Here is a 6,612-nt window from a genome sequence, read left to right as displayed (position 1 = left end):
ACCTGCCCTTGGTGAGCATCAGGTCGGGGTGAGCAGGACTGAGGTTTCATTTAAAAAATACACCTAAATGAAATACAAAGAAAACCGTACCCCCGAACACCCGCACTTTGCACATGCTCAAAGAAGAACTGTGGTGTCATGGATGGAGTCCCAGACGGGAAACCAGGAGACCTGGATTCAAATCCCTGCCGGGCCAGGGAAACTGAGAGGAGAGTGAGTGGGGGGGGGGCAAGGCTACTTCAGCCACCTCTTGAAATCTCACTGACCTTGCAAACGTTGGAGGGATCCTGGATTTGGTTCTTTGTTTTCGCCCCCCCCCAAAAAAAAGGCAAAGGGAATTCAGCTCAGTCTCGCCCCCTTCCTAGGAGGAAAGAGAAAAGATCATCCTGGAGGCTTTTATGGATAAAGCGAATGGAAAAAACCTTTCTGTGACCTCCTCTAGGTCGCTGGCAAACCACGTCTGGAAAGGTCATGTTGACCCTGATTCAGTAGCCAGAAACCAATTAGATCATCTTGCCTTTATCTGGAGCCAAGGCCTTGCATGAAGGCAAAACATTGACAACGCACCTGCTCGTTAGCATTGCTCATTAACGCACAGATGTATGAAGCTTACTAGATGTTAGTATTGTTTTACTTTGTACTATAAAATAAACCTCTCACTTGGGTGAGAGAAGCTTTTGGTTCATGACACTTGTCTCCGTGTATTGATTGCTGGATCCTGGCCTAGGATCCCTCATCAGTTGGTGACCCCGACGTGATCATCCAGCTCCCATCAGCCGAGCCGACACTCTTCTGATGTAGGTTCAGCTCCCATTCACCCTGCTTCCCTCGACTGGAATAGTCTTCGTGCACCCAGCCCACGGGCTCCCCGGGTAAGTATGGGTTGCTTATCTACTAAAGAGCAGCATCAGAATGCTGAGGAGTTAATTGTGAGGCAAAATGACGGATGGCAAGTATCAGGCAAAGAATTAAAGGAACAGGAGCAACACGCTCGAGAGCTAAGTAGGCTCGTTCAGCAGAATTGCAAGAGACAAGTGTCAGATAAAGAAATATTGGAATTGTTAAGTGAGATAGATCAGAGTTGTGCTTGGTATCCTATGCATGGAAGTTTGAAGTTAGAAGTTTGGCAAAGGATAGGGAAAGAATTGCAGTCAGAGCCAAGAGCAAGTATTACATGTTTGTTAACTTGGAAAGTTATTTATGAGGCACTCTCTGTATTTCATGGAAACTACAATTTGCTTTTAAAAGGAGCAGAGGAAAAACTTTCATCTCCGCAGTTTGTGTTAGCCCCCCCTGCTGCTTCTACAGCGCTGCCTCCACCAAATTTAGATCCTTTACCGTCTGCTCCTGTAGAGGAACAAACTGAAGCTTTAAGTGAGAGTTCTCGAGAAGGTTGTGTAGTATCTGGCATACGAGAGACCCCAGTGAGTCAACGTAACATTCTTCTTGCTCCAGAAGGTGAAAGTAATTTGTTTAAACTCCCTCAAATTCTTCTTCCCCTCCCTTCGGCCTCCCTGCTAATTGCTGAACCGCCTGGGATGCCTCGCAGTCTTCCTGTGTTGGACCCTGCCTGTGTGATTTTAGCTCAGAGAGATGAGGCCGCTGTTTCTGTTTGCTGTGACTTGCTCCCATCTCAAGGGGTCTGTGAACTGCAACTCAGTCTTACAGACAAAGGGACAGAGGCTCTCCCCAAATGCTCATCTGTCCAACAGTCAGTCCCTAGCGACTGGAGCAGGGGTCTCCTGCCACAAGAGGAAGGACTCATTTGCCCTAAGCAAATGAAAATTAATCTTGCATCAGCCACTGATGGTCTTCAAAAATCAGAGATAGCCAAAACAGGGGAAACAGCTGACTGCTTGCATCCTTTCTGGCCAGGTCTGGACGCACCAGCCACATTGCTGATGGGGTCGCATTACAGCAGAGAGAAATGGGATTCAGGGCAGCCCCCAGGGCAGCCCCCAGGGGATTTGCGAGAGTTATTTCAGGTCATGTTTGCAAGGGAAGCTTGCTGTGTGTCTTCTGTGCAGGTAGTTTGCTACGTCTCCGAGTAAGGGGGCAGCTGTTACACCTCCAGAGGAGTTGATCTCATGGTTGCTAAATGCAGTTTGCTATATCTCCGAGTAAATGATTGCTTGTGTCAGGAACTGTTTATGTTCTTTTCTGTGGAATGCTGTCGTTAAGGAGCGCTTTCTTCTGTCTTATCAGCTGGCCAGATATTAAAGGGTAATAGGTTTAAAGGGTAATAAGTATTGAATTTCAGAGAAACAATTCTTAGTTTAAAGCTCAGAAAATCCGAAAGCTTTGTCCCTATTTCTTACAGTAGTAAGAGGCAAAATAAATTCAACAGATGTAAAAGTTTTCTTGAGATTACTGTCAAAGAGCCATTATTGCATAGGGTTAAATTTGCTCTGAGTCTATGGCTGTGTTATGGTCACAGCTTCATGATGACACCTAAGCATTTTTACAGGTAATTTTTTGTTATGAGGCCAGTCATTCATCAACAGGTAATTTAATTAGTGACCCAGCAGTAAAAATACTGGGACATGTATGGAAGCTAGTATTCACTTCATATTTATTATAACATGAAAGCATTGTTCCTCTATCATACTTTGCATGGCTTAGTAGTTTCCTAAATATCTCAGCGTGATGGGTCTAATCTCATCCACGGATTCAGTGCAGCCTGCTAGGACATAAAGTCTGTATTGTTTTCCCTGCTCTGTGAAGTAGAAAACTCTAGGTCATAGCCTGGCGTAAAGCCCAGACTTCTTATCAGCGATTCTGGGCGTTCTGCAAGAGAATGCTATTCATCTCGGATAGTCTAAGAGAAAATCATTTGTTAACACTTAACTCCTGTAAATATGCTTGTGCAGCCTCAGAGGGAAATAAACAGAGCATAAAAGTTTTGCATCTTTAACACATCTATTGCATGTCAGTTTTAGCATTGTATACACATGATCTCTCAACAACTTCATCTGCAAGCTGTGATCTGCCAATCTTAGCTATACCACGGCTGTCAATTACAGTTCTCTTCTTCATCCATAACTAGAAGGATAGGATTACAATTAGTGAAAGATGCACTTATCAGACACTCCTTTGAACTTGTACTCCCGCGTTAAAGCAGTTACAGATTTGTGTTGCCAAAGCTTGTTCCAGATAGTGCCGTAATCAACTTTTGCTAATTTTTTTTTGTTGTCTGCAGGTAATGTTGACAAGCGCCTGCTTCTCTGTGTTTTCTGTCAATTAACCATTTGTTTTCTTCCCAGCATCTTGTATTCTCTTCACAGACAGTTCATCTTCTCGAGGTTTTGTTACGTGACAGCTTTTGAATTTTTTTCTATGACTTTGTTACTTGCTTTAAGACATGTGATCCAACACTGTATTTGAATATCTTGTGTGCTCAATAAGGAATCACCCTGAAGCATAGGATTTCTTTTTAAGTCTACAGGGCAAGAAATTGTGGAAAGCGCACATTTAACATTTAATTCTCCAGATATTTCTATGCAACAGTTCTGTGTACCTTAACATTTTCTGCCTTTTTCCTTGTAGCAGTCTGCTGTGTTCATGCACTCCTAGCAATGGAAACAAGGTGATGCTTATGACTCACTGATTGCGCAGAGAGGGATTTTGCAATGGTTCTGCTGATGGTAAAACATAGAGCTTATTAGCTAATTCTGGTTATGTATCTTTCCATATTTAGGTCCTATAGGGGTATATAAGCTAAGCCCAGTAGATAGGTTGAAGAAATGCTGTAGTGTTTATGCATAGCTGTTCACACACCACACTCACGTTTTTGTGTTTAAAGCTTTAAGGAGTTATACTATATGTGACAATGTTTGAATACCTCCCTAATTAGAACATTCCACATTGGGAGATATCTATCTAAATTTTCTTTCCATGCCAGCTAACTGTACAATTACAAGATCAGGTTTTATCTGTGTTCACAAGTTTCTGAAAGATCCAAATTTACAGGACCACAAACAACAACTCAAAGAGCAAAGTTGGCTGCTGCTATCTTAGTCTTTCTTAATTCACTAGACAAGAATTCAATCTCATTGTAAATAGTCTTTAATATTGCTAATCAAATTGAATTTACATATCTATCCCAATCCACATGGTTTAGAGCCAAGTCACTTATGGCCCATGGATACTTTTGGTATTAAGTCAGCCTTAGCACAATTAAAAGAAAAGGGGGAATTATCCCTGGACTATCCCTGGGCCTGGGTCTCAAGGATGGGTCTCATGAATAAAGAATCCATGGTCTCATGTATAAAGAATTCACTCTTGCATCAATTCTCTTCACTTCCTTCTAAGAATCATTTCAATAGTTACTGCATTAATAATTGTTCATACTCAAAGTTTTAAAGGTCTCCTTATCTATATATCATCATTCTTATTTACAGTCACAGACCTACAAAGTGCAATAAAGACCTACAAAGTCCAATAAAGGCTTCCACGTTCATTTAACGTTCATCAATACTTTGTCCTTTATCATTTTATTAAATCCTTTGTTTCTTTTTCTTCCAAACTAACCACTTGTGTTCATAGTCACTCTAGCTGTCCAACCCTTAGTTCGCTATCAGAAGCCTCCAGGTCCAGGTTGGCTGATTACATGGCGGTTGACACTCCAGACGGTCCTTTGAGGGTGCCAGCTCGGTGTGACCACTTCATGTTGTGGCCTTGACATCTGACCACTCCAATCCCAGACTTCAGCTCACGCCAGAACAGTCCCAGGATGACACCAAGGGAACAGAGATGGCAACAGCAGGAGCCTCAGCCGCCACCTGTGACATGGGGTGCTCTTAAGAACTTATTGGCACAGGCCGCAGGACTTTTAGAAGCCATTCAGGCAGAACCATCACCTGAGAATTACATGGCGGCCGTTGTCACTGCATTTAATTTTAATTCCTATGTAACTGAATTTTAATTACTATGTAACCATTTTTAATATGTATTATTTGTATCTTTCTGCTTACACTGTATGCACTGCTTTTGTACAATCGCTTGCAATAAGTACTTGTCTTGTACCAGTTTGTAAAGCCCCTGGCAATATTGGTACTGACTCAGGATTAAGTAAACTCATGAATGAGTCACAGATACAATATTCCTCTCTACCGAATTGGGGACCTATTCAACAACAGCTGCCTGCAGAAGCATTTCAGGTACTTACACCTTATGTCGCTAATACTATTAATAATACATGTGCTCGCATAGTGAATTGTACTGTAGCTAAAGTTCCAGGAGGTTGTGTAGATCTTGGTAAACCTCGTTGGAATTGTACTGCTTATCAAAATGTTTCTTTTAATTATGCTCATGTGAAACTTCCTAAAGGCTGGTTCTTCACATGTGGAACAAGAACCTTTAATTACATTCCAGCAAATCTCACAGAGGGTACACAATGCTGTTTGAGTAGACTTGTGCCAGTTCTCCCTCAAAAGGCAGATTTCTTTAACATTACTCGCAGCACTAGGGACACATCAGTTCTCTCTGCAGACTGTGATGGCAATATAACTTTATACTCAAAAGCTGAATATTCTGCTCTTATTTTAAGCTTTGTAGGCTTACCAGCTATGGTAAAAGTAAATGCTCGCAACACTGCACGAATTGCCTGCTTATTAGCAAAAACCATTAACACTACTTCAACTGCTATCAGTTTATTGGCAACTGAACAGCAGGAACTGCGACAAGCCATTTTGGACAATCGGGCTGCTATTGATTATCTATTATTACAACAGCATTTGGGCTGTGAAGCCATAAAAGAAATGTGTTGCTTTAATCTAACAGACAACAGTAATAGAATTCAACAACAGATCAACACTCTAAAAAGTTATGCAGCCTCTATCAAATAACAAATTGGTCCAGCATGGTGGGATGCTCTCTGGAGCTGGTTACCTGTGGGCTGGATTCGAAAGGTAGTGCAATGGCTTATCATGTCTGGGTTCATTTTAATTGCCTTTTGCTGCTTCTTGCAATGCCTGCCAAATTTACTAAATCTTTTCATGTCTTCATGCTCCAAAACAAAACCATTATCACCTCGACAGGTTTATTATCAACGGCTAAAGAAAAGGGGGAGATGTGACCTCCTCTAGGTCGCTGGCAAACCATGTCTGGAAAGGTCATGTTGACCCTGATTCAGTAGCCAGAAACCAATTAGATCATCTTGCCTTTATCTGGAGCCAAGGCCTTGCATGAAGGCAAAACATTGACAACGCACCTGCTCGTTAGCATTGCTCATTAACGCACAGATGTATGAAGCTTACTAGATGTTAGTATTGTTTTACTTTGTACTATAAAATAAACCTCTCACTTGGGTGAGAGAAGCTTTTGGTTCATGACACTTGTCTCCGTGTATTGATTGCTGGATCCTGGCCTAGGATCCCTCATCACCTTTCCTTGCGGGAGATCGAGGGGGGCCTCCCTCCCCTCCTTTCTCACCTCGATGGAGGGTCAGGAGAGGAGAAGGCGGAAGGAGAAGACCCTTGTGGGGGGGGGGAGAGAGAAGAAAGCAGCCCCTCCTTCTCCCCCACTCATCTCTCACTTTCATAGCTCTACGTTCTCCCCCTCCTAACCAGGGGACGGGAGGGCGGGGCACAGAATCGGTCACTTTTAGTCTCC

General features: G+C 42.6%; 1 long non-coding RNA gene across 1 annotated transcript; it reads left to right on the top strand.

Moving 5' to 3' along the window:
* Nucleotides 1-422: 422 nt before the first annotated feature.
* On the top strand, nt 423-6,332 carry LOC144585047 (uncharacterized). Its single transcript, XR_013539535.1, has 2 exons — nt 423-872; nt 3,547-6,332. It is a non-coding gene; the product is annotated as an uncharacterized LOC144585047 (long non-coding RNA).
* Nucleotides 6,333-6,612: the final 280 nt, after the last annotated feature.

Source organism: Pogona vitticeps, chromosome W (genome assembly GCF_051106095.1).
Source record: "Pogona vitticeps strain Pit_001003342236 chromosome W, PviZW2.1, whole genome shotgun sequence".
Classification (NCBI taxonomy): Eukaryota; Metazoa; Chordata; class Lepidosauria; order Squamata; family Agamidae; genus Pogona; species Pogona vitticeps.
Note: the sequence above shows the minus strand (reverse complement) of the source record. Positions and strands in the feature narration are given on the sequence as shown.